General features: G+C 40.1%; 1 long non-coding RNA gene across 1 annotated transcript in view; it reads right to left on the reverse strand.

Annotated features, from left to right (window-relative positions):
* The window catches only part of LOC139595075 (uncharacterized), a 130011-nt gene extending 114048 nt beyond the window's left edge, over positions 1-15963 (reverse strand). Inside the window, exon 1 of the long non-coding RNA XR_011680838.1 lies at positions 15450-15963. This is a non-coding gene — a long non-coding RNA (uncharacterized lncRNA). The remainder of the gene's footprint in view (positions 1-15449) is intronic.
* Between the last annotated feature and the right edge of the window lie 11691 nt (positions 15964-27654).

The following is a 27654-nucleotide window of genomic DNA, read 5'->3' on the forward strand; positions in this document are numbered from 1 at the left end:
GCACTGAAATAAATAAAAAACAAATACCACTGGTGCCCGGATTCTGCCCTGATTTTCAAGAAAAAAATTGAGAATATCCTCAGAGAAAGATTTATCCTGCACTAGAGGCTGACAATGAATTACCAGAATTTAAGCAACAGCAAGAGGATGGTGTCTTGGAACAGACATTCAATGCAGTTCAAGTATGTAAAGAGTATTTGTAGAGTAATGGATAACTGCTCGTAATTTTCCACTGATTTTCCATGATTTTCAATAGAGCTGTGCATTTGAAAGCTGTGAAGGGACACAGCCTTTTGCAAGCTCTCTATCAGCTGATGACAGAGCTGCATTATCCCTTAATTTCTCTTGAGATACCACTGTTGGCCCTGCAGCCAAACTTGTGGCTGAAACATTTCTCATTCCCAGATCAGCACCTAAATATAAAAGCCAACAGAACAACATGACGAAACTGGCCATATGTCATCATTTCCCCAAAATGATCATTGATCTGTGTCTCTGTAGAAGTTCCAAAGGCAGAGCAGGCTCCTGGTGAGCACAGAGCCCTAAGCCTGTGTTCAGACATGGAAATCTTCAGAGGGAAAACAAAGCCCAAACTCAGACCAAGCTGACTGTACAGCTGATATGGGAGAGCAAAAGCCAGGGAAGGAAGGCACCTCCTATTCTAAGGTCTCAACAAAGGAATCAGAGCAATTTCATTAAAAAGCAAAGAGGATTAGCTGTGCCACACCTTGGGAGCTGCAGACAACCAACCGGACTGGCACAGCACTGCAGAGCACCCTGGCATTGGGTTCTGACAACTCACTCCATCCAGGTCTTACACACAGAGAGCTGCAGGAGTGGCTTGCATGGGCTCTTCCTCTTCCACAGACCTCATAATGGACTTTTCTGTCATTTTAGCTGTTGTAAAGATTATCATCCCAATGTAGTCTTCTCAGATTAGAACAGGTATTGATTGTTTTGAAATGTGAACTTTTTGATGCAATTTGAAATTTCCCAGAGAGTGGAAATTCCGATTATCATTAGGTTCTGTATGACAAAGGGCAAATGGGTTAAAAGGAAGAGAAAGGCACAGCTAAGAATTGGATAAAACAAATAGAGAAAACACTCCAAAATGTATGTCTTGGACACCTTTCTTAAAAAGAAACTCATTGTACCAGGAAAAGTTGTTTCAGTCATGAAACCAAAAGTTAAAAGAATGTGCGGTTGGAAAATTCTCAGAGCCCTATTTAGTGTCTTCTGCTAGAGACTTGTTCTTGTTTTGAATTCCTACTCCCATGCAAGGTGAACCAGTGTATTTTTATCATGTATACATGATTACATTAATATATTATTAAAACAAGCTAATCACTACAGTGGAAAAAGTTAATATAAAATAATTAATAAATCATTTGAAAGTAAGGAGCATATCCATATTTTACCATCCCTCATTCAACTACCACTAATAAACTTTATTAATCATCACTGTTGATCAGCCAGTGGCTAACCACTGTGTTACTTGAGACTTCCCAGACCATATTTCAGAAATTTAAGAAAGACAACTCATGTTTCATGGAAGTAATTAGACAGGCCGAGTGGCTAATTATCTGGGAACATTGCAAGAATGATTGACTGTCATTTGCTTACTATGAGATGAGGTATATTTTTTCCAGAAATATATCTTGATGTTGCATTTATACAAAAGATCAGGCAGACACATTCACAGAGAGGTGAGAGCAGCAGTGATCAGCACAGTGATCCCAAGCAAGTGGAAGTCCTGGTGGAAGCATCTGGATCCGAGTCTATCCAACACTATTAGCAGCATTTACAATTCCATCATAGCAACCTTGCCATTCACATTTCCGCACATCCTTGCACCATCCCAACCTTGCTTCCTGGTGTTTGCGCCACGAATTTCAACAGGGATAGGTTTCTAATCCAGTAATGCTAAAAGAGGGAAGATCATCAATGGCAGGTCTTCCAGGGGAAATCAAAGAGGAGAGAACTGATGGATTCTCTGTTCTCATCGGTGGGTTAGAGCCCCTTGGCATTGTGATGGAGTCATGACTTCTGGGATGACACCTTAGCACACAGAGACAGATTTGGGTTTAAACTAAAATTTGCCTCAACACATTTGGGAATTGTAACCACCTCTTCATTTATATAATTTAATATAAGTGACATCTTTGATGGAAAGTCAACAAAGTCTTAAACATTTGAAGGAGTTTTTAGCCAACAGTAAAACAATCACATACTTTTCTTAGTCAGGTGTGTATTTATTACAAACTCCTGAAACTCAGTTTGGTAACTTCATAGCTAAACCAACTCCCTTTGGAATTTTTTTTAATAATTTCAAGGCAGCTTGGTTAGAAGCATTGGAGAACAGCTTGCTATCTGATATTACTTTCTACTTCATTTTTGCAGGTGGCATACCAGCACAAAAAAAAAAAAAAAAAATCAGACCAAATCACTCTTCCATCTGCTTCTGTCTTTGGGAGGCATTTAAGCAGAACTTATTTTAATCTTTCTATATGACTGACATTTTTTGAGTGGGAGAATGACATACAGTACCAGTTCACAATTCTTTAATGGCCAATTGAGAAATTAGAGAAAAATCATGATCTCTGAAAGAATTCCTGCTCCAATAAGATTAATACTGCAAACACTAATGACTTTCTTATTATCATTTCTGAATGACAGAAGCATCAAGTGACATTACTTTACAGGCAAAAATCACTGACAGCTGCCATCCTTTATCCCAATTCAGGTCTGCTCTAGGCAAATCTTACATTCTTATTATTGAGAATTTGATTGAATAAAGGCAAGGTCAGCACTTTCAGCATAGTCACAAGACAACTCATTTTTCACTTATCATTTTATGTTTGTGTATGAACTACCCACATTATTAAAAGATGAAAAAGTTTATGAAGAACAGACAGTGTCATGGAACTCTGTGGTTATGATACTGCTGTTTGTCAGGAGTAATTTTATTTACTGTTCTTATCAACACACTATTGTGCTGATGGACAAATTTACAATCCAAACAGAGAAGTTCAGAATGCAGGGAAAGAGGAAGTCACACAAACTTACAGACAAACCAGAAACCCATCAGTAGCAGGGTCAATTCTCATGGTTGTGAATTTGCACTCCAAAGGGGTTAAGAGTCTGTGAACTTCGTTGATGCTGGTGAAGTTCACTCTAAAAGCACAGGTGACAAACACCTTTTTGTAAGATTTTAATGAAAACCAAAATAGTTTCATGTCTTTTACTTTTGCATGTACAGTTTTGGGGTGACTGCATGGACAGAGAAGTACAACTGTCATGGACATTACTATTCTGTGCTGATTAGATGTGTATTTTTAATGATAAAAAGTAGAAAAGGGATTATTTTAATTTAATTTTGAAAGAAAGCTGCACACCTGCTTTTTTCCAAACAAATACTTAAAAAAAAATGAAACAAACTACTAAGTTCACAAAATTTACATATTCAAGTACCAGTCTTTTCCTTGATGGTCAAATAAATCAGTTTTTTGTTCAACCTCTCATAACTGTCATGCCAGTGCAAGTACAAAATGTACTTATCTACTGGCAAATGCTCATGCCAGTTTAGTAAGGCTGAGTGATTCATTTGCACTGTGGTATTCATGTACTATAGATAGGCTTCATAAAACCTGCAATGATTATAGTTAAGAAAAGTGAGCTCCAGTGACATGAAAATACACTGAGGGTACAATTAGAGACTAGGTATTGGATGAGTAATGAATATGAAGCTAATTAAAATTCTACTACTAACCAAAAAATGGCTGCTAAAGTGTGATTCAGTGCTCCTAATCATTCTTTAAAATATTATTACTGTTCATGTAAATAAATCCTTTGGCAGCTCATTACCTACTTTATATAATGGGATACATTTTAGTCCTTAGAAACTTATGGGTGTTTTACCCAGTTTCTAAAGGCCAGACATAATTTGGCAGAATGGACACTTAAGAGAACTCTAAATACCTATTTCTGAATATTTGCTAATCATTTATTCTTCTTACATATGTCATTTCAGCTGAATTAACTGAGCTTGTGACTGGGCAACTAAACGTAAGCCAACAATTTATTGGGCAGACTTTTGCCATCATTTTCTCTTTAAAAGGTTTGATGGCTATTAAACCTGGACATACAGGTCACATCATGTAGCTCTGAAAACTTTCCCAGACAGGTGAGAAAATCCAGAGGTGAAAGTACCTCCTTGCATGGTGGACTCTGTCCAAAACATCCTTAGTGAGCTTAGAAGGATGATACACTCTATTCTTCCATCCCCTATCTGTACTTCATGCACACATGGTGAAGGAGTAAATCATAACACCATGGTTAAGGGCTGTAATGTCCTAGCAATATATTTTTCAAGCTTGGAGGGTCATACTTTTGTTTTCCATTTCAAAATTAATTTCTGTATACATTTCTCAACACATTTTTCATGTCAGTTTTTTTGCAAGCATTTCTTCCACAAATAAAGGGGCATTGAATTAGGAAACAAATCATGAAACTCAGATACCAATTTGCATTTGAACACTCTGACTTCTCAAACTGTTAGTTAGCTTTGGTGTCTAACTCAGGGCAGAGCTGACTCACGGTGTCTGATCCCACGCAGATATACCTTAGGAAACGAGAACAAGAATTACAAGATGAAACAGAGCAGCCTGCAGAAGTCTCCAGAAGTCTCCAGAAGTCAAGTGGAGTGACTGCATGTCAGGGCTCACTTCAGCAAAAGCTAATTCAGGTCCTGTTTGAGGCTTATACCTTAGGGTTGGGCATTTCATCAGGCAGAAAAGCTGCCTTAGACCTCCATGCAATGCTACAGCCAGGGTAGAGGAGTCACATCAGGCACAGCTCTGCATTTCTAATCCTCTCCTAACTAATAATTAGTGTTCTGCCTTGGACAGGCACAGGATTACCTTGGAAAACAGGAAGCAAGAAGCATTACTCAAGCAAGTCCAGATGTTACCCACGGTACCTGGAGGGCATACATGCATGACGGTTTTCACAAAACTGTTTCACAAACACTCCAGAGCCACTGATCTTAGTCTGTCTTTGACTTATTCACAGGTATAAAGGCAACCCTGGATGGTCTGAAGTCAAAGGAGACCCGAATGTCTGGACCCACCTCTGCCCTGTAACTTCTGAGCTTCCCAGGATCATTTCCTAATGCAGAACTGGTAATTATTATGCCATGGATCACCAGCACATCTTCTGGTGTCAAAAGTGAATCTCACCTCTGCAAAACTGCAGAGAGCCACATTTGGAGCAGGAATTAGGGTTGAGTAGGTGAATGCAACAACCAAGAATTTTCTTTCCTTCTGTTTCTGTCATCTAAGAAAGGGACAAAGAATAAAACCAGATACTGGTCTTTTGCTAGACTGGTTATTTTTACATACTGCAATAGATTGCAGTGTTTGCTGAGAAAAATATAAGTAGAGAAGTTTAATTTCATAAGCATGATTGGTTTAATTTTGCCAAACTAGCAAGGATTCTTTGGCCCAGTCCTTCATTTCCTGCTGAATATACTATCTCATAATAATTTAAATTTGCTAAGAACTATTTGGTGAAAACCAAACACTTGAATTTCTGCTCACCTTGCCAGTTGCCATGCCCTTTGCCAATAACAAAAGGTTTTAAGATAGAAACTGGACTATTTAACCTTCATTAATCATTCATACTGTTCAAACACATCATCCAGTAACTGAAGAGGGGTTAATGGTAGCTAACTTGAGGCTGTTGTCAAAAGTAGGTTTAACTTTCTATGAACTCACTGGACACAAAGAATGCACCCTGCTCACTATTCTGAATGTCACCAGCTCACAGCAAACTGATGACTACTAATGGTAATTAAATACCTCTGCAGCTATTTGTACCAATAACAAAGAGTTACTGTCAGAACTTGAATGAGGTCCATCTGCCCATTTTTAAAGAATGTTAACATTCTGTAGATGATAAAGCAGACAGCAACCCAAAAGGGGAGACAAAATCAAACTTCTATTACAGTCCCCTTTCTGGACTTGCTCTGGATTCCCAAATGTTTCTCCTCAAAGACAGAATCTTAAGAATAAAATTTGCCTACAGATCCACTTTTCCACCGTGGATTACCCCACTATTTCCTTTTATCAGAAACTGTAAATCCTCAGTTCCAGTGAGGTGATGGGGAAGGGCCATTTTACCACTGCTCTGTCCACCCCCACTTCACCATGGACATGGAACTTGGTGTCAGCTAGATTTTAAGAAAGGATGGAAACTACTTTAATAGTTAAGAGTTACTTTTCTTGGTAGACTCAGACTGTGCAGGGGTCAACTTTGTGTATTTGCAAAGACAGCACAAAGGTTCTTCCGAATTAGTCCAGTACAGTTTTACTAATGTGCTTGACTCTCATGATGTTTGTGAGCAGGTAAGGAAAAGAAATTTTCTTCTCTGCACCCTAATTATGGTATGCATTTTTCTAAAATCTAACACCCTAGGCTTTACACTCCATTCAGGAGAATTATTTAGACTGAACCCTTCTGGGTTTGTCCAGTTAATTTAATTTGCAGATAGATTAAATGTTCAACTATTTAGTGACTTCCCTTATATATTCAGGAGGCAGTCCCCACACAGCAGGCAAAACTTTGATCAGGCTGGCCTGTTACCCACTGCAGAATAAACACTTTATCCAAGTGTCTGCTTGGTGGTAGTAGCTAGGCAGTAGTAGTAGTCAAAACTTCTGCAGTTATTTACTGTATTTATTGACTCACAGTTCATAACAGGTAAATTTATGCTAATGAGAGAAAAACCTTTGCTCCATCTGACACATCAACAGCCCTACAGTGCATCAGCAGTACCTCAATTGCAGGTTTCTCTGTATTGGGGAAATATTCTCACTCTCTGTAACCATGTCCACATCTAGCACCAAGACAGCTGCCTATGGCCCACCACTGCCACATCTCCAATACATTTGTGATGCCCAATCTGAAAAGACAGATTTTTTATTTTCTCTATAGGGTCACCTTGGCAGATTACTGTATCAATCCAATAGAGTACTGAAAGTACACACTTATTACTACCATTTTACAAATAGTGTATCAGACTCCTTAAGGCTTTTTACTGTAGCAAATAATACTACTGGTTGCAATTAAATTTTCAGCTTTCAGCCAAAATTAGGAACTGTGAAAACACTGGTTCTGATTGCAAGATTTTCCTATTTTCAAAAGGAAGGAGCAGCATTGCTATCATAACTTTAGATATTCTTCACATTTCTTGAGCTTCTGCCTTTTATTAAAGAATTACTCATACTTATTGCTATATTTGACAAATGGTTACGATTTTTTTTCCTGAATTAAAATGATTAAATTAGAATAATAAATGAAATTATGCTCTGGAGCAGGGAAAGGGAAGGACAATTTAGAGATAAAATTCTCATCTTTTCTAGCATCCTTTTGAATGTCCCAGATAAAAACCCCAACTTTTCTTAGGTCTTAATTCAGGCAGGCTCTAAACATGTGCCACATAATAGTCCCGCTGTCCTGGAGAAGTGAAGCTCTCAGAGGTCAGCAGAGCTCCCATGTGCCCAGAGCCATCTAATTTGCTGCCTGTCTTGCTAGATCAGGACCTGATATGATGTCTGAAATATTCTGTCTGCATTTGCATCTACTGCTGGTGCTAAATGATGCACCTGTGTGATGGCTGAGGCTATTACTGAGTCGTGCCTGTACAACACCACAATCCTGTGCATGTGGTCAGAGGGATGTTTACAGGTCCTGGAGCACAGATGTTCCTCTGTATCCATGGCTGCTTGTACAGATGTGTGCTTCCTTCCACCAAAATCTGCAAAACACATCTGAGCTGATGACATTCTCAAACAATTTCTGAAAGTCCATTTTGACTACTAGGAGCACAGCAATCTCCCAGAAGTCCTAGTGCAAGCACATACTCAAAACATTACCAATTTCATACTGCCTTGTAAAATTCAATTTCTTTCCTTAGAGGTAGCAAAGTTTCTTTTATAAACAGATCAGAAATTCCATGATCACTCAGTGCAAATCTTTTTGTTGTGTCAAATTTGTTTAAAAGCAGCTTCTGGGGACAACACTTGGATCTACACTAATTCTAGCAAAATTAGTATAGTACATCCCCATCCCACCAGAAAACTGGCAGAAGTCATGTAGCTAACATTACACTGGTGTTAGACTGTGTATCCACAAAAGCTGTTTTAATTTACCTGAACTGATTTGAAGTAAACTGATGCAATTTCCAAGTGTTGATTGCTCTGATGGAAAGAAGGGATATGTAAGGGGAAGGGAAAATGGGCCACTGACTTCACAGACCACTGATTTTGCAGCACACTTTCTTCACTACTGTTTGTGTTTGACTGTTATGCTGCATATTTTTAACACAAGTGCAGAAATATAGAAAATAATGAGATTTTTGGCTGTTCTAGTGCAGTATTCAGCCACATAGCCATCCAGATTCTTGGGGAGGAAAGCAGCTGTGGCCTAACTGGGTGTCACTGACCTTCAAGGACTGACTTGAAAGATTTCATCCTCATCTCTTTTTCAGAGAACAGCCCCCTCTCCTTTGCTTGCTGTGGCAAAGGTGTTAGACAGGCTGTAACAGACCCACAGCCTCCCAGCACTTCACAGCTCTCACTGTACTGCACACTGAGACTACCCAGGATTTTGGAGACATGAGCTGGTGAGCTCAGACCCCACTACTTCAAAAAAGACCCCCAGGCACTAGAACTAAAGGAGAATAGCACTGCACATGAATTGAAGCACAGCTGACTTTCCACACAGGGAAGAGCAAAATTATTTTTTAAAAAGTTAACTGAACTTTTTGAACATCACCAACGGTTCATCTTTGAGATCACACTGAGCTCCCTGTGAAGATCTGGGCAGCTTCATATCCTGGCTGGCAGTGTTGCAGTGAGTCATTACTAAGCAGATAATGATCCAAAAGGGGGAGTGAACCTCTCCTGTGCTGACGAAAGGACGCGTGTTGGGATGTCAGACGTAGGTGCTACACGTCAGGCCTGTCTGAGCCTGCAGCTCCAGAGGCAGATGCACCATGGCCTTACTGAGCCCTCGGAGCAAACACCACAAACTGCTCACTGCCTTCCCTGTGTGCCCCAAAGCTGATGTGTGAAGGACACTTCTTGTCAAATGAGAGGGGGAAGCAAACCTCTACAAATATCAGAGGACTCGTCTCTCCTCAGGTCTGCAACCTTTCCCTGAAGGGAGGCTAAAAATCAGCATTCCAGAAGATTAAAGCTGCAGGGTTCCTCTGTTACCTCCTCCTTGAGGAACCAATCATATCAAATTTACACATTGATTAACTAACTCAAATATTGCATGGGTAGCCTGTGGATCTCTGATAAAGGCATCCACCAGGCAGACACAAGGCAGCCAAATGAAGTTACAGAACTTCTGTAGTGAATGATTTCTCTCTGTGATTAGATTGATTAATGTGCTGGTAAGCATTTGTTTCGTTAAGTACAAACTGCAACAAACTGTTGATATGTCTGCAGGATGTGTATTCACAGTGCTACTGAATGGGTTTTGAAGCTCATTTGTGAAGTTGTCAGGTTCAATACAGATAAACAATGCATTTGATATTGTCTTTGTGGGGAGAGATTTGCAAATTACATTGTTCATCCATCTCTGAAGGAAAGAAGCATTTATTGTCTAAGAAAAGTGAACTTGTTAGATGACGTGTTTTGAAGATCAAGTGCAAGTGCACAATGTTTTTCTCTAGTGAATGTTGAAATTGCTTCCTCTGCTCTGGGAAAAATAAGTAAATATTTCTCTAAAATAGCAAGAAGAAGCTCATTATGATCACACAGTTTACATGAGCCCTGTATGTTCACACTTCTTTCTGTCTCACTCTTCTCACAAGGTTGTAGTTTGCTCCTTAAATTCTTCAGAACATCAAGATGCCATTTATTGCTGTTTAAATTGCACATGACAGTTCAAACAATGTCCCCACACTTTACTAGAATTGCCATAACATATTAAACCCAAGTATCTAACTTGATCCTGTAATGAAACACCTAAAATTTATGAGATCAGTTCATATTATTTTCTTTGCTCTTTTGTAGATCAGTTCATATTATTTTCTTTGCTCTTTTCATGTATGACATGAACAGAGATACACAGTGCTAAGGAATTCACTGTCACCTTCCTTTCAGTTTGTTCAACTCTTCAGAAATTCAGATACTGTCATTTGTCATCACTGATATTGTTATTCTACTGATAGCACATTTGAGGCTGGATAGGGACTTCAGAAAGTCATTTTGACTGTGTACATGTCCTGTGCACCTGGAATCACCTCCCCTTTTCCCAACTATTTTACTTGGTCTGATCAAAGGTGTTATCCGTCCCTAAACTCCTTGTTTCTCTGATACCCTTAGACTAAGAGTATGACATAAATGTAGCCCTACAGATAATTTCACTTTCAAAGCTTGTACTCAAATACCTAAGCTCTTAATGGTGCAATAGACCACCTCACAGACATCTCCCAGAAGAATATTATTTGAATAACATCTTAAAAAACATTTGCAAAAATACATTCCTTATTTGTCAGTGGTGAGATGAGATACATGTGAGAACTACCAGCAAATTAACAAATTCCATGGTCCAACATCTCTTGTCATAGTCCCATCACACAGTACATGGACATGGTCTGTCCACAGGTGCAAAGTTGCACTGGTGCCACTACTGAGCTTACTCACTATCTTAATTTCTGAACAACTCCCCTGACAGCAAAATGGCATTTTTTCCTCAAAATGTACATGCAACTAATACCAGTCATGCAGAAATCAATGCTGAAGAAGACATAACATCATAGAGATTTATCAGCTGTGTTTGTAGTTCACATTCTCCTTGTAGAAAGAGCTGACCTTATATATAAAGGAAAATAATCGAGGTCATGCACATCACAGACAACAGCAATAAAGCTTTTCCTGCCTGTTTGTTCTCTGTGTCATTATTAGAGTATTTGCAAATAGCTATGAAATTCTAGCACCTTGAGTTACTCAATGAACCTGCAGAGACATTAGTGGTGGAGTCACATCACCTAACTTGAAGTCCATAATTCAGTCAGATAATCTCAGTTATCCCTTTAAAATCACAGGCTTCTCTGCAGAATAAAGCAAGGCACTGATGTCCTGCTGCATAGGGTCAGCCAGAAACTTCTCTGCTCTGACTGTAAAGGAGATATAAAGTGACTAAGCCAGCTGAGAGAGGTGCCTAAAGCTGAGGTATAAATACCTCCCCTAGGATGGGTATTTTTAGAAATGGGTTGCTAGAACTATTAATTCTAAAAATAAAAATTACTGCTTTACAGTTCATATTGCTACTTGCTATATAGTTTATAAGATATTTCTGCTTTGACCCTCAGGTTTTACTGAAGGTTGCTTTATTTTCCTACAGGTAAGAATTTTCTCCTTCCTAAGTCTGTCCCAAATTTTTCTGCAAATTAAGATGAAGAGCTCTTGAGCTGCAGAAATAAATATTGGGTAGAAGAAATTCAAAGGACCTTGTATAGTTTGCAAAGAAAGAAATGTACATCTCCTTACACCAGCCAGCACTGAAGAAAACCTTCTCAGAGAGAAACAAATCTTGAGTGATGCAGACTAGAACAGAGACACCTCTGTGTAATGCACAGGTTCACTGACATGCACTGCAGCAGGGATGTGTCAGAGGAAATCCATAAGAAAAGAGTGCTTTTTCCTCTGCCTGTTTCCATTCAAGTTGTGAGATTGTGGGGACCAGGATGTGGAAGGGAGGAAATACTGTTATTAATACATTACAGACACAAAGCCAAGTGAAAAATCCACATTACAGGCAGCACTACACCTTGGAGACAGAAGCTCTTGGCTCTAATTATTGGATCACTCTCCTCTGGATTCTCCTGGACCTCCATCTGCCCTTGCACAGTCACACTCAATAAATAGCACACACTAAAACAACCTGTACAAGGCAGGCCTTACAGCCTTTGCTTTCTCTGCAGAGAGAATGACCCTAAAAACAGCAAAAAAAGAAATGTGCCAGGCCTGCTTCTACCCTGGCTCAAATGGAATGGCAAACTAGGGAAGCATTCCTACATGTAGTTTAAGGAGCCCAGGGGATTACTGTGCCTTCTAAACAACACCCCTGGCAATTTCTCAAGCACAGTGAGCATGACCACTACTCAGAGCTTTGTGCATAAGCCCACACCAAGAATGAGTTGGTCGTGTTTCTGACATGACTGGTGCTTTGGAGGGATCCTTGAATACAGCTATGTCTCTTGTTGCTTAATGAGGGCTTTGAAAAATTGCTCATCTTGGCCAGCACAAAAACAAGCATTCATGGAATGGAAACCTTCCCCCTTTAACTGAAAAGCTCTATGTAAGCAAAAGGTTGCTTCGTGTTTGACACTGTTTAGCAAAGCGTGGCAATGAGTGAAGTCTCCTGCCCCTTTACAGAGCTTGGTATTTAGATGCATTCTCTTTTGTGCTAAAAATAACAAAGGCAGTATTTGGAAGAAATCAGAATAGATGAGCTGATACATTATTGATAGAAGTTTCAAGCAGCCTGCCACTCTGTTTTGTTGTGTGGTTGAAGCTCAATTTTTAATGAAGCAACCTATGAAAATCTGATGGGGTGAAAAACATGACCTCTAAATGATACTGTACACAGAAGTTCCCATCAGATAGCTGAACTGCCCTCTTTCACATCCCATCAGAGATTTACCTCAACTTGACCCTATGGTTTACAGGCAAGAGAGACAATACCCTGACTCAGACAGGAAAGGTGGCATTAGAGGGGTGCACAACTCTGAAAGAGAACTAAACAAACTGGCCTTTTCTCCTATTGTGAGGAGCTTCCATCATGTGCATACTGACTAATGCTCCATCCTGCTAGAAACACACCTCCAATTTGTTGAGAACGTGTTTAGTAAAACATTGTTTGTACAGAAAAATCCATGGGAATCACACCATTAAGTGCACCAGGAGCAGAACAGCACGACAAGGAGGTACACTGAATACCCAGAAAATACAAGCAGAAACAGGTTTAAAAACATATAAGCATAGGATTAACAGAAGCCAGTCCTGGAGCATTTTTTCTTTATGATGCAAGGATGGAGAATTTAGACAATTGGGGTTTTTTTGTAAGGAGTTAAGTCTTCTGTCTAAAATAACTATTCTACTATCATTTTGACTTATTCCTTATTCCCTACAGTTGTGATAACATCCTCAAATGGCAATCAGAGAAACTGCTCTTCCATCTTCTAGACCCATTTTCTAAAATCTAGAAATAAAGCACATATAAATAATCCTCTTTCATTCAATTACCTCCTAATCTGATAACAAACCAATATGTGTTTCTGATTACCAAAAATCTAATACTTCCACTATGAATACTGGCTAATTTACAGTTGCTGCCCTGTACACAAAATGTAATCTACTGGCCTGGAGTAAAGTTAAATTGATAATAAAAATATTATATTCATGGGGTTATATTCAAGGGTTTACTACTCAGAATAAGGAAAGAATTAATGGAAAATGCTTTCATAAAATTAATTATAAGATGTGATCATATATCAGGGAGATAGGTATGAATGATTCAGTAACACAGCATGTAAAAAAAGAGAAGCTCAACAAACTTCACAGAGAATACTAACTCATAAATACAAAACTTCATAGCTTAGTAAAAGTTAAATTTTTCCCTGGCCTTCATGAATCAACTTTGATGAAATCAGTGGAATCACATCTGCAGATTCCAAGAGGGAACTGGCTGTATAGGGCTCTCTACCTGCCCAGGTAAACCGTCCATATTCTCAGAGATGTCATTGATAGGTGCAAAATCACCAATCTGTCTACAATGAGTTTTCTAGTTCTTGAATCAGCATTTTTTAATTCTTTAACATATGTTTTTATATTTCTAAATGATACTATATGTTTCTGCATTGTACCAATATTCAGAGAAAATTTAGATATACTATAGAGCATTCACTGGCACTTCATAAGTGAAACTGTTAAGGTACAATACAAACATAACTATAACCCTCCCATATTATAACTCATGAATGTGAAAAGGTATTCCTAACATATTACTCAAAGAGCATCACTTGTTATCACTAATCACTTCACAACAGAGTATAATCACTTTCACAATGGAAGAACAAGGAAAAGGGGAAAAGAGCGAAAGAAAAGAAGTAGAACAATACTTGTCAAGAAGAATGTCAAAATTAGAACCTTGATCTCCTCTGAGTTACACTACCAAAAATCCACCAAGAGCAGAAAGAATTTTGCTAAGTGTTGCATTCAGAAATCACCTGGCTCTCCAAAGTGACCTACATTCAAGTCATGCTTAATCACAAGACCCCTCTTCTTGCCAGACTTCTGAACTCAGCTCCAGCAGGATATCTTTTCTTTCTCCAATTTGTTTTAACCACTATACTTATGTGCCTCTTGGACTGAGATTCACAGCCAACTCTTTTTAAATATTAAGCACCAAATTAAACCTCTTGTTTTGCTTCCTAGCAGAATGGAAGACTGACCTTGTGATTAAAAGGGCTGGACTAGGATTCAAAACTCTGGTTTAATTCCTCACTTCAGCAGAGGATCCTTGTATGACTTCATACAAATCACTTACTAAATCTCTCTCCACTTCAATTTCTTGTCATAAAATAGGGATAAATGACTATATTATCCCTGTGGCCATGCCATGAAGATTTGCACAGCCTTTAGCTGGCCAGTGCAATGGTATGTCAAAGACAGCAGCAGACTGCAACCATGACATAAATTCCCTTCGTGGAAATTGTCCCACATACCTTGCTAGAAAGCTTAGGCCTGCTACAAAATCAGTTAATATGATTCTCTTCAACCAGAATGAGAGCACATTTACAAAATGTGAGCTGAAGGAAGGCCCTCAAGCCTACTGGAGCAGGCAGAGCAAGATGTGCCACGAACACACGACCATTCCCACTCAGCCACTGGTGGTGTCATTGCTGTCACCAATCCTAGCGACAGCGCCCTACTACAAATGTTTTGCTTGTAGCAAGGGACCCCACTATTTGATACAACCTACATTAGAGTGTTACAGCAGCACAAGTTGGCTCAAGCCTGAAATAAATCTGACCAGAAATGGCCCCAAAGGGACAATCTGTACCCTGCACAAAGCATGCTGCAAGACCTGCTGCCTGTGTCCTCTGTGACTGGCACAGGGCTGGTGTCCCAGGACACTGTGGGGTGGCATGGACAACTAAACATGAGCGAGGGTGAACAATGCTGCTCCACAAACCTGGGGTCTGGGATTCCCTCCCCCTCCCCTGATGCTTTTAGGGGGTTAACTTTCTCACAATCAGATATTGGGACAATCTAGAGTTTCAGGCCCACAGCCTGTCCAGCAGTTTGAAGCGAGGGAGTTAAGCATGATGCCCCTGATAATTCGTGTGTTTCTCATGCAGTTCTGTTTACCTCAGAGAATAGCTCAGATTCATGTGGTGGCTCATCTGTTTGTTTCCCAGGAGTGTCCTCCTCATCAGGTACAAATGACTTGTTGTTTCCCCGTCCTGTCTGCCTCCTTGGTGACGGATAGATGAGACCCGTTCCCTGTGCTCTGGGACTCTAATGTGATCTGGGTCGCGCTTGTGGCAGGCGGGGGTGGCGCGGGGGGAGACGAGTGCAGGGAAGGGGCAGTTAACACTATGAGAGCTAAAATCGGGGGAGAGGAGAGCAGGGAAGGGGCAGTTAACACTATGAGAGCTAAAATCGGGGGAGACGAGTGCAGGGAAGGGGCAGTTAACACTATGAGAGCTAAAATAAAGGGAGAGGAGTGCAGGGAAGGGGCAGTTAACACTATGAGAGCTAAAATTGGGGGAGAGGAGTGCAGGGAAGGGGCAGTTAACACTATGAGAGCTAAAATCGGGGGAGACGAGTGCAGGGAAGGGGCAGTTAACACTATGAGAGCTAAAATCGGGGGAGAGGAGAGCAGGGAAGGGGCAGTTAACACTATGAGAGCTAAAATTGGGGGAGAGGAGTGCAGGGAAGGGGCAGTTAACGCTATGAGAGCTAAAATCTCTTTTTAGCTGAGCACGTTTTTGTGCATTTCCAACCTAGCCACAATTTGCTGCCAGCTGCTTCACCAGCCCCGACCCAGGGGAACAATGGCTCAGGAGCAACGCTGGCAGAAAAGGCAGGTCTAAAAATAGATCTTTGGAGGGCTAAAATCAGAGGGGCAACATTTTGAGAAAGCATTATTTGACTGGGTTTACTGGCAGGTATATTTTGTGCAGAGTGCAAAGTCACCATGTTTTTGCCTTAGTCTCTTTGAGTGCTCCCTGAAGGTCCAATTCTACCCTCACTGAGAGGCAAATGGAAAGTCACCAATCCGTTCCTTTTACTTATTTACCTTTACAGTTGCAACTTATAGCCCAACTCACAATCCACTGTTTTGCTGGCTGCCTGCCTGATGACACAAGATGCAATTGTATTTATAAAACCAGCCTACACTCCTTTCATTTTTTCTTAGAAGCTCATTTTTACAGGCAGACTTAATTTGGCAGTTACACTTCAGCAGGGATCACATGCACATTTTTTCTTTTGATTCACATAGTTTCAGATGCCCTGCACTCCATTCAAATTCAACTCCACGCACAGTGAAGCCAAGTTGCACCAGCACTATGACTGAAATCATACATTTCTGGGAACATCACAGTTTCAACAGAAAACCTTAAACTGACCCCATTTCTGTCAAATCTGGCTAGAGAGTCATCAAAAAAGTTCACAAAGTCCTTAACAAAACCTAAGTAAAAGCTCAGTCTCAGCTCTTAATGATATCCACATGAGTTGTGTTGCTGACAGCAGAGGCAGCAGGATTGGGATCCCAGTTAATTAACCTCCACATTTTACACTGTGCACAGAAAACATTTCACACAATTCCACTTGTCTCAATCAACTGGCTCACTTAATAAAAACAGGCCTGGGAACATGCTCCCACTGGATTTGGGGCAGCATCTTTGGCTTGCTTGCATTCTCTACATTCTCTGGTAGGAAATCCTGTTGATTTCATTTTCATCTTTCTCTCTCTCAACTTGAAAATAGAATCTATGATTTTCCATCATTTCCACTTAGATAGAAATATGTTGTGAAAGGTAATTTTATTGCTGAAAAATAATCTTCCTAATGTCAGCCATTATTTCAGTCTCAGTGTGACAACTAGGGTAAGTGTTGGAAATCACTGTATGTTTCAGCTAAAGTATCTTGACAACACAAACGAAGAAGAAAAGGTAGTCTTTTTGTTAATGAAAACTGCACTGTTATTTTGGTCTATAATGGAGAGATTCATGTAAATGATTGCCTGTCTTTTATACTAAAGTAAAATAGCAAAAAAAAACCCACAAACCAGCAGGCAGGAATAGTGGTTTCTTTCCTTCCTCCTTGAATTTGCTCTTATATTTACTGTAATGAACCCTTTCACAACATATTACCTCTGATATAATGTTCATGGTTGTCTTAGTAAAATAAATCAAAATCCATCACCAGATTGAGGCTACCAGCTTTGCAAAAACTAGGGAAACTGTAGCCATGCACTTTTTAAAGTAAACATTATCCTATTTATAGATCTATAGGCATGTAGTATGTAATATTATACAGTAAAACTATCCCAACCCATATCTCTGCAATTAACAAAACCACCTGTATGTCAAGTCAGAGTGGAGGATTCCTTCCTTTGGGGATTGAGGGACAGATGATATCTCCTAATGCTCTCATCCCTCAGGGCTCTTCCACAATGCTACATTTCTCCCCTTTCTCCACTACACCTGCAGACAAAAGATCTGTCCTACTATGTCAGAGTGCAAAATTCAAGTTCAGAGACAGGGAGAAAGAAAAGTGTCAATAAAGTTGCATTATTTATGTTTTTTTGCCCAACTTGAAAGTTGAAAAAGGAGAGAATTTAAAATTTTTCATAGTTTCCTCCTCTTTCATACCTAATGAATGAGAACATTGTTATTAACTCCATAAACAGGCTTTCAATTAGCTTAGCAGCTTAGCAGCAATCAGGTCTGCAAAGTCCAAGTAGCAGAGAGGGCTGAGAGAGAACTGAAACTACAGTGGGCAAAGCAAAACCCAGCAGCATCTTCAGCAAAGATGCTTCAGTATCTCAGAGCTTTGATGACTTCCTGTGTCAATTACTGTTCTTAGAACTTTTTTCACATCTTAAAATTCTCCTCTTAAAATTCTAGGTCATCAGATCTGCCCTTTGCAATCATATTACAGTCTCTTAAATTTATGCTTTGCATTCAACAGAGAATTTCTGATGAAGTTTTTCAGCTTGATTTTCCAACTATCCAGAAACTCCAGTTAGTGCTTAAGCAGATGGAATATATGAAATTTTTGCTTCTTGGATTTATAGATTGAGATGATGCATGCTGGTACTGCATTTGGGCAAAGCTTACTCACACAAGGAGTCTTTTCTAATGGAAATAGCTTCATTTAAGGGGGAGTGAGCAAGGAATTTGCCGAATTGGATGAGAATTCCCTGAATCTATTCCTGGTGCAGATCTAACTTTCTTTTCACTGCCTGATGAAGAAAAACAAGTAAAAACAAATTAAGAAACACTTCTAGAATTTTAAGAGAATGAGGGACACAAATTGACAGACGGCAGTGACTCATTGCATCGCAGTTCTGTAGAACAGCAAGAAGTCCCCTGGCTCTTAAATTCAGGAAAGTGATCCTGAACTTCCTGCTGGGGAAAAGATGGAGCAAAGCCACTCTGGCTTGGCTTCCTACCTAACAGTACTGCCATGTATATATATATATATATCTATATATATATCTACACATATATCTACACACACATAAAAGTTGCCTATGAAAAGCACAGTGTAGGACAATGAAAATACAGGAATTCTGTATAAAGAGTTTGGACCAAGTCTGTGGCAGCTTGTTAATGAAAGAAAAGCTGTCTTTCACTTTGCTGAAAGACACCATTTTGTTGCTGGGGCAGTGAAAGACACTGGGAAGGGTCACCTGGTGAGGGAGAGAAACTAAGATTTTTGCACAGATTCTTCTTAAGTTGCTTCTAGGGTTTTCCTTCTTACATGCAAAACAAAAGCAAAACATTTGAAAAAAGTTGTGCAAAAATTTGGAAGCATTTCCCATGTCAAACAGTGCCACAGGGAGAGCGTCCCTTGTGCCTTACCAAGAGGTTTTCCCATTAAATTTTACTGCAGCAGTGTTAGGCAATAGACAGGGACCTTGTTAGCCTTTACCTGCTCTGCAGTCTTTTACCTGTCAAAGTCTTGAAAAATAAATTCATTTTTCTATGGTAATATTAAAAGCAAAGACAGCCCCTTCCTTCAAATGACTGCCCTTCCCAACTGAAGAAAGACAAAAAGCCTGGCAGTACTGAATGCTGCTCCTCTTGCACAGAAATGAAGAAGTCTTCCATAAGCTGCCAGAGTCTGCTGATGTCCAGGAGAGCTCCTAAGGCCCTGAAAGTAAAAGTTGGAATCTCTACCTCTGCCCAAACATGTACATGGTTTCTGAGCTCAGGAGTGGTCTAGCAGGGAATTTCCCAAAGTAAGAAGTTATAGCAGAGACAGGTAAAGATCCACAGTTTGCCTCAGGCTATTTTCCAGCACCAACAGACTGCATCTGTAGGGGCACGTATCTGAACTGGGGGAGCCTTCTCAGCAAGAATGTAACGAGCCACAGGAAACCTCCTCTGGAAAGGGACATTCACAGAGGCCTGAGCCATCCCACCATGAACACATCCAGGTCCCATCAACCTGCCCATCCTCCACAGCCGGCCTGAGCTCCTGCCAGGAATGCAGACCTGCTGGGCACTGGCTGCTTGCACACACACACAGATGCCCACTGGGACTCTCAACATAGGGAAACGTAACTCACAGTGATTCTCTGCCATTTAACCCAAGCACACAGCAGGAAGGAAATTAAATTTGTTATTTCCAGTCCTTCAGACCTCCTGTCCCTAGGCAGCATCCCTGTTCTCATGCCACAGGTGCTCCTTCCCTTTCTCCTCTCTGAGCAGCTTTTTGCTCTCACTGGTGGTTGCAGGCCAAGGAATCAGCCTCAGAGGGTGAGGCAATTCCATTTTCCCACTAATTCTTTGGCAGCAGTAGTTTTAGGGCACAAGTACTTTGGAGCAGACCCACAAACAAAATATTAGAGCTACAGACAGAGCAACATTGGCCTGTGCTTGTCCACACAACACATTTTCCTTGCTGGGGGAGAGGGAAGAGCGTGGTGTTAGTCTGTGAAACAAGACTTGCATGCAACATACAGCAATAGAGTAAAAAGTCTGAATTTTCCCCAGAGTCAATTTACCAGCAGTTCCAACTCAAAGGCAGAGAGCAGGTGGTGAGCAGCCCACACAGAGGAACATGGGCAGCATGTGCCACACCACTGCTACCCTGTGCAAATCAAGTGCTCCCCTCATAGAAACAAACACCCACATCCTGTCCTCTGTGCCACTGGGGGTATGGTAGGAAAATGGGCCAGGAAAATACATTCACAGAATCATAATGTGGTTTAGGTTGGAAAGGATCTCAAAGATCATCTCGTTCCAAGCACATACAGGGAGATAGTTGTTCTTACTGCACCATTTGAAGAAAAAGTAAATACATTTTCTAAAGCAAAAGACATCTCTCCAGATGCCTACAGAAGCTGAGGCCTGACCTTGATGCACTGTTACCTGTGACTAATGTTAACTGGAACAAACAACCTCACTTATACTGCTAGTGAAATATGCAAAAAGGATCAATTATTTTTCACACAAAATTGTGGCAGAAATTTAAAGATGAATTTGCTTTTAATTTCTATTAATAGCAAGAAACAGGTTTAGGTGACCCGGTCATTCTTGGGAATTGATTTTAAACCTCATGCTCAGACACTTCTGTGAGGCAAACATTAAACCAGCATGGGAAAGGGCTGATATATTTTCTACAGAAAAGTCTTTAAGTACTTAAGCCAGAAGTAGAAAAAGCTTTCCAAAAAAATATTCACTTTTGGGATTAAGTGGTATTTCTTGAGGTTCACACTTTAGTCAGGACTATAGTACCAGCAATCAGAACAATTCTGTATAAATTGAAAAGACCTAGAAATTTAAGGACGAGTCTTAGCTTTCACATAAAGTTAGATAAGGAAGAAGAGCAAAGGCCTCAGTATCTTTGAAATTTCATGGGTATTATGCACCCAACATCACACTCTGAAATGTCTTAATTTTCTTTTCAGCTTCTGGGGATTTTTTTTAATATGTTTTGAGAAACAACAGCCTTGTTTACAAATCCTACCAGAGATGGTGCTTGCTTCATATTAGGAGTGCAGCAAAACCTCCAGCACCACTCTGCCAGCCTGGGACAAAAATCTAGTTCTGCTCAAGACCTCTGCACTCAGGGGAGGCTCCTCCAGAGCACAGGAGGCAGCAGAGCACAGCAGACTGTACAGAGAACTGATCCCAGGCTCTGACACCCTGTCACCTCCTGGCATCCTCCTGCTTATGGCAGCAATGCTTTTCTCAGCAGCCACTCTACCAGGACTCACCAAGAATAAAACAAAATTTATCCTAAATATGATGGTTCAAACCCAAAACCTAAATATGATGGTCCAAAAGAGTTTGGAAACCCTTTTTAGGGAGAAAAAAGGGGAGGTTTAAGAACAAAGGATTACCATTCATTACTTGTTTATATAAAATGTAATCTCATGCAGTTCATCCTCATCCATATACAACAGAATGTAATTGTAGGGAGCAACTGTCTTATTTTCTTATGCAGCATGTTCATTTGTGAGTGGATAATGGAATAGCAATGGATTGGCTGGGCTTGGTAATAGAATGCTTTGCAGGTATGGCAAAAAAACTAAAACACAGCCATGGCCAAGCTGAGTTTGCTGTTCCTCAGAACAAAACCTTTACTAGCTATTCAGGAGGATATTTGTCCAGCATGCAGGGCAGTGATTTGGGATGGGAACACCTGTATGTTACTGCAGTCTTATTCATCAAAAAGTTTGCAATTTGGTCATGGATGATGTATGACCAAGAAAATTAGCTAGTTTTCTCATTATCATACAGAAGCTTGCCTAATTGGGAAAACTTTTGGTCTCTTCAGAATCTTGACAATGAATGTCTTTTTAAAAAGAGAGAGAGAGAAAAAGAGGGATTTTGCCCATTTTTTTCAGAATCAGAACAAAAATCAGAACTTTATTTGTAGGAAAAATAAAGCTAAAAGTCTTGAAGGAAGGAATTTTGACATTCTTTTTAGAAAGTCTACTTCTGAGGAAGAAAATCCTACTTTTCAAATCTATACTTAAATGTAAAAAAGGACTGTTGCCTAAAAGTAGCCATTTTCCTACTTTCTCATGCTAATGTCCTGTTTATAACTGACACCTTTACTACCTACCACTATATCAATTTCACTTCCCCAGAGAAAGAAAAACCAGATCCTGTGACTAGTGTACTGGATTGATAATCTAGCCTAATGCTGACAGATAAATGCACTAATTTTCTTCTGTGGTTGGCTCCACATTGCAGAGTAAATCTGCTTCTAACAACTGTCTCAATAGGCTCTGTAACCTGTCCAAGAGATGATGTCAAGTGCTACAAGGGCCTAGGGCTAGTATGGCAGGTAAGAGTTACCACTGGGATAAAGTTACAGGTGAGGTTTTGAATGAGAGGGTTATTTTAAATGAAAGCCTGACTGGAAATACAGATTGCTTTTTTTAAAAAGTCAAAAGAGTAAAGGAATAAAGAGTAACTTTTATAATTTTGGGGGAGCTACATCTTTTGTATGAAAATCAGCATGTTCTTAACTAAGGTGTTGTGATATCCAGGAAACACAAGGAGTTATTTCTCAGGGTAGTGCTACATGGGAAAATGATGGCTTTGCCCTGTGTTTGCTGGATTTGGTGGTAGCACAGAGTCTGTGGAGCACTGGGACCGTTTGTAACTCAGGAGCAGAATTCAAGCCTGAGCAGCATTCCCTGAGCACAGGAGGGTACTGGAGGATACTGGTGCCTGCTCCCACCTCCTCTGTTACCAAAAGCCTCTGTGCAGGCAGGTACCAGGGCTGACTCCAGGACTGTGCACTCAGGCAATGATTACTGTGTTGAAGGCTCACTGGACATGCAAGCTACAGATGTTGGAAGGAGACAGGACTTGTCTAATTGGGTTATTTTAAGGTTTAATTCCAATGATGGGGAAAATGCAAAACAATTAACTTTTTTTCTTTTCATTTCATGTCAAATATTTGGGTAATTTCTAAGAATTTCAGCAGCAATGGCAGAGCCAGGAGGGTCTCAGTGTTGCTTTGCTCTTATTGGTTTTCTTGTTGAATTCCAGTATCACTGTGCTGGTTGCTACCAATTTATAGCACTTCGATGTTCATTTATCATTTTGACCAAAAGAGTAACTTTGGTGGGCATTTATTGATTCCCTCTTTGGAAGAGATCACAAGAAATAGCTTTTTAAATAAAAAGGGTCTTTGGGTTACATGGATAACCCTGGCACTGAGGGATATGTCTCTTACTCTGCTCTCATGTCTAATATGTTCAATCAGCTCCCACTCCCCTAACCTGAAACAAAAATAAAACCTCATTTTAATCACATCTTTTTCTCCTGATTTTCACTCTCCACCTCCTGACCTTTCCATGTGAAGAGGATCACGCAGAACATTTCAGCTTTTCTTAGGCTAACTTTTGCTCACTTTGAATAGCACTTATATAGGTCAATAGCATCACTTCCCCTTTCGCCCCCCTCCCCATCACAGAAGAAATACAGGATCTAACCTCTTTAATGCATCAGTTAACAGGATGACTTTTTGTTTGTTTATGGCACAGGAAGTTTGATATTTAAATGAAACTAAATATTCAAGAGAGAAACTAACTTTATAGATTCTGCTCTTTTTTTTTTTTTCATATTTGTACAGCAGCAAGCACATCTGGCTCTGAATGAGGCTCCTTAGTGCTTTTTCAATATGACTAACAGTAACAGCAGGAGTACTCAAACCACAAACTACAGCATTAACAATGGTGGATCTATTCTCATTACAGAATATATGAAAAAAATATGCTGTTTTAATAGTGTGTACTATGGCATGCACAAAATCCCCTGTACATTGTAGGCAAACTATAGTTCACTGATTTCATTGCTACAGAAAAATGCCAAAAACCAGCCAATCCCTGAATGAAGCAGGTCACTGATTTGGTCATATTCCAATATGTTATTGTTATGGTCACAAAGAGATTATAAAATGTGAGTAGGAGGACACAGAGAGAAACTAGTGTTTGACAGCAACAAAGGTATAGATGTTTTGTACACTTTCTGAAATTTTCTACAATTAGCATAGATTTCTCTTCTTTTTTTCTTTTTAATTTTTTTTTCTTTTCCTGAACATTTCTGAATGCCCCTGTTTTCTGAGGAAAGGAAGCTAAAAGTTTCAGTAACATTTCAGGCTGACTGTTTATCTTTTAATTGTGTATGACTATTCAGTGAACCCAATCCTGCTCCTGTGGAAGTCTAATGAGAACTTGGGTACTAAATTCCCTGGGAACTGGATGAAGCCTCCAACTACTGACTTTGTAAGGCTTCAGCCATGCAAAACCCTGCTGGCACAAGTAACTCAGAAGAGCAAAAATAAAAATTCTGCTTCTTTGAAATGTTTAACCACAGCTCATTTGTTAATACAGTAGTTGAAAGGTGAAAAAACTCCCGCTGGTTCTAAAAAGTACGGAAAAACGTATTATTTTTTGGAGTGTGACGCCTTCTCTAGATGTTAGCTTTGGAAATATTTAGACATAAATCAATTTCGTCCCAAAATAGAGTCCAAAAGAAAGCACGGTCAGGAAGTGGAACAAAGTCGTGCATTGTGCTCCGGGCACGCTGGTGGGGCTGTGTCACTAGAGGGCACTACCACATCGTCCCCAAAGGCTCGGGACAAAGGACGCGGTGCCCGGCTGCTTAACTCGCACACTCCGCTTCGGGGTTTGAGAAACACATTTTAATCACATCGCAGAAATTATTGATTTTTTTAATAGTAGTGGGACTTCAATAATCGGCCGCGTTATTAGACAGTTAGTGCATGGAGCTTTCACACCATAAAGTTCTGACTCTCTGGGCTGCAGGGCTCGTTAAAAATAGTCTGCACTGAGTTAGCAGTTCTCATCAAAACAATTCAAGGAGGCTGTATTTGGGAATTACGCTGCTGAATTAGCACAACAAATAAGGAATAATATGGGGCATAAGGCAAAGGAAACTTACACTTGGGCTGCTTCCTTTCTTTATATTCAGTGCTGCTCACAGGCACACGGCCCAAATGAGTTTGGGGGAAGAGCTGAAACTGGGAATCACAGGGGGAAATAGAGAGAGAAACAGAAGGGAACTCTGGTTTTCACTCAAATAAATACTATTTGCAACAACTTGTAATAATTGCCTAACTGCATTTATTAAAATAAATGTGCCTCACTGAAAAGAAGGGTCAAAACATTTAAACATTCCAAGTTTAGACATTTTTAAAATGCATTTTTAAAGTATTTTCTTTGATGGTTATGCAATGCTTGTTTCACTCAGTGTTAGAGGATAAATACAAATGAAGGTTTTCTTTCAATGGTTCTGGCTGAGGGAGAGCACAGAGGTCGCTTTCAAGGTGACTAGATTTTTGTTTGAAATGGTGTTTCCCTGTTTCTCAAGAAACTCTGCTTTGTAGTCCATTGCTATGCACCTGAAAACTTCCCATTGACTTCCAGGGGAAATTTGGCTGCTCAGGAATGTGGGATTGGGCTCTGGAATGGCAGTCGCATACAGAGAACTTAACAATGCACAAAAATTTAACCCTTCAATGGAACCACTCACAAGCTTAAAGCTGTTCATGCATATATTACCCTGCTTCATATACAAGACAGCCAGCAATGCATTTGCTATATTAGAAGATTATAAGGAAAAAAACCCAGTGAGAAGGTTTGGGGTTTTTTTGAAAACATGTGGTTCATCCAAACATCTAGCTTCTTAAAGCTTCATCTGATCTAAATCCGATTTCTGAAAGCTCTTGAAACTTGGCATCTAGTTCAGGGCACAATCCAACGCCCTTTAACCAGATAAGAATTCAGCCATTTATAATTACAGTTAGAGGCAAGCCCGTGGTTATAAAAAGACCCACTAAATTCCTTCACTGTGCTTGGAGCTCTGCAAGTGAGCACTTCATTATTGAAATGCTATTGCTAAATTGAATTTTAAAATCAGTTTATTGGAAGTTTTAAATGTGACCTGCTTTATGGCATCCATCAGGTTAAATGGTCACCTAGTAAAATGGATTTTTTTAAATGAGGCTGGGAAGAAAGCAGAGATGTTTCTGACTTGGAGGCCTCCTATGTCAGATCCCAATGGGCACCAACAGAAGTCACTTGTGAGCTGTAGACAGAATGGCACCAAAGCAGGGTGAGTGGGTATCTGTGAGGCCAGAATGTCTGAACTCTATCAAGTGCTGCTGAGCAAAACAGCTTCAAGGCCACATGTGGAATTGGGAAAAGAGTCCTGCAGCTGAGAGGGGATCCTGTGGCTCATGGGATGAGCACCAAACTCCAAATTATCTCAATCTGTCTCTTCATTAAAGGAGCAATAAGAGACCCTATGGCTATGAAGAAAGTGCAGCTGGGGTAATACTAAAAAAAGAAGCCAAGTCCTAAGGTTTTGACAATTGTGTGTTTTCCTATTATGAGTTTTGGAAACCTAGTTCTGTGCAGACAAGCCTGGGAAGGGATGAGTGAGCAGAATGCAATGTCTTTCCTAATATAAACAGATTATTTTGCATTATCGCAGATTTAGGAATGTAAAATGTTCACTCTGTAGCTAGTTAAAGGCTTACCATAATTGCTTTCCTACTGCTATTGCTCCAGGATTCTCTGTCTTGTCTGACTGCTGGATGTTGCTTGGTTTCCAGACTCTGTTTGCAGGGATTTCTGGAGAACGAAAAGGAGATCTGAGGACAGACCTCCATAGGTGCTGCCACAGATATTCATTGAACATTCTGTTCAACAGCTCATAACTCACTTAATCCAGGCTGAGAACACGCCTTAGAAACACAGAATCCAAAACATGAAAGGGAACCTTTGCCTACTCCCTTTCCAGGTGAGCAGCTGTTTGGGCAGCACAAAAATATGAGACAGGGAAAAACCTAGCCAGGCTGAAGTCAGCAGCAAAACATGCCAGAAGATTTGGAGTTTCACCCCAGACAATACCAGCTGAGCACTAAAAATTGAGTAAATTCCCTTTGCCTGAGCCTGCATCTCCAAACAGAGGCCACAACCACAGTGACTGAGCATTCAGCTGGGGCCAATATGTTTCTGGAATAAGTAACCAAACAACTATTTGTTATGTTGAAGTGAGAAACTCTGCAATCTGAAGCAAAACTCTCGCTTCAAGCAACCCAAGCATTTTGCATGGCAAGACAGATGTAGGTACCAATTCAATACAAGATCAACCCCAAAAACAGAATCCAAGCACTCCCAAAATTTGGACAAGAATTCTAGTTCGGGCTTGCAAGCAGGTCTGCATGTTCAAATGGATAGTCAAAGACAACCAGGCTTCTTTTGTCAGAGAACCACTTTCTTAACTCTGCCAGCAGTGCTTCAGACTGTCTGACATTTCGTGTGGTATCTTTTTTTTTTTTT

The sequence above is a fragment of the Agelaius tricolor genome, unplaced genomic scaffold (genome assembly GCF_023055355.1).
Source record: "Agelaius tricolor isolate 1412-34295 unplaced genomic scaffold, bAgeTri1.0.p SCAF_12, whole genome shotgun sequence".
Classification (NCBI taxonomy): domain Eukaryota; kingdom Metazoa; phylum Chordata; class Aves; order Passeriformes; family Icteridae; genus Agelaius; species Agelaius tricolor.